Here is a 1,241-nt window from a genome sequence, read left to right as displayed (position 1 = left end):
TCTGAAACCTGTGTCTCTCTTTTCTGGGAGACCCCTGTACAGGAGAGGCCAGTCATGAGGTGGGCCAGAGAGTCATGTTTCATCAGATCTTGAGAGCCGTCACAAACATATAGTCTTTCCCATATTCTACCAATCCAAATATAGGCAGTATTTGGTTATCTCCTGCTGTATAAACAAATCTCCCCAAACATACAGGCTTAAAACATCAACAGTTTATTATTATTTGTCATGATTCTATGGGTTGGCTAGGTGGTTCTTTTGTTTCTGGTGGTCTCAGTTGGAGTGCTGGGATGGTCAAAAGGTCAAAAATAGCCTTACTCACATACTGGAGGTTGATGAAGGCTACTGACTGGGAGGTCAGTTGGGGCTGGCAGCAAGGAGACTCAATTCTCCTCTCACGAGGGTCCTCTACATCCCTGCTTGTGTTCTTCACAGCATGGCAACTAGGTTCCCAAAAGGAGCATTCCAAGAGGCGAAGGTGAAAGCTGAAGACTCCTTAAAGCACAGCCTCGGAAACTCCACAACATTACTTCTCCTGCACTTTATTGGTCAAAAGTAAACACAGGGACAGCCCAGATTCAAGGAAAGGAAAAATAGACTTTTCTTCTTGATGGGATAGAGGCAAGGTCACATTCCAAAAGCGCATGTGGAATGTGAGATATTGTCGCAGCCATCTTTGGCAACATGATCTACCACAGGCACCAGTCTGAAGCACTATATCTCCCAGATCTCTACAATGTCCCTTACCCCATCATCCACTTCAAGCTTCTGCCACAAAGACCCCACCACTTCTCCTCACCCTCAACCAGAGGCAGTCATGCTTTCCTCTCTCCTAGACGTCTGTATTCTGTTGAGGAGTCCTCAAACCCCAGTCATCCATACCTGTGAATTCAGTACTGCTTGAAGCAGTGACTGAACTTCAGATTCAGTTGCTTCTCAGTCAAGTTTTTAATGGAAATTTCGTACTCATCTAAGTGGCAGGGAGGGAGTTGTTTGGTCATTATACTATTTATTTTATATCACAGTCATCTCTATAATGGAAGGAAGCCATGTGAGGTTAGATAACATTCTAGAAACCTTACCACGTGCTAGACACTTTTCATAGATTGCCTTGTTTTCTCTTTGAAAAAGTCCTTTAAGGAAGACAGCATAATTCATATTTTTCAGATGATTAATCTCAGGTTTATGGAAGGTAAGTAACTTTTCTAAGAATTAACACATAACAAATGGCAGTAAGAGGA

Source organism: Equus caballus, chromosome X (assembly GCF_041296265.1).
Source record: "Equus caballus isolate H_3958 breed thoroughbred chromosome X, TB-T2T, whole genome shotgun sequence".
NCBI lineage: Eukaryota > Metazoa > Chordata > Mammalia > Perissodactyla > Equidae > Equus > Equus caballus.
This window is presented reverse-complemented; position numbering follows the sequence as displayed.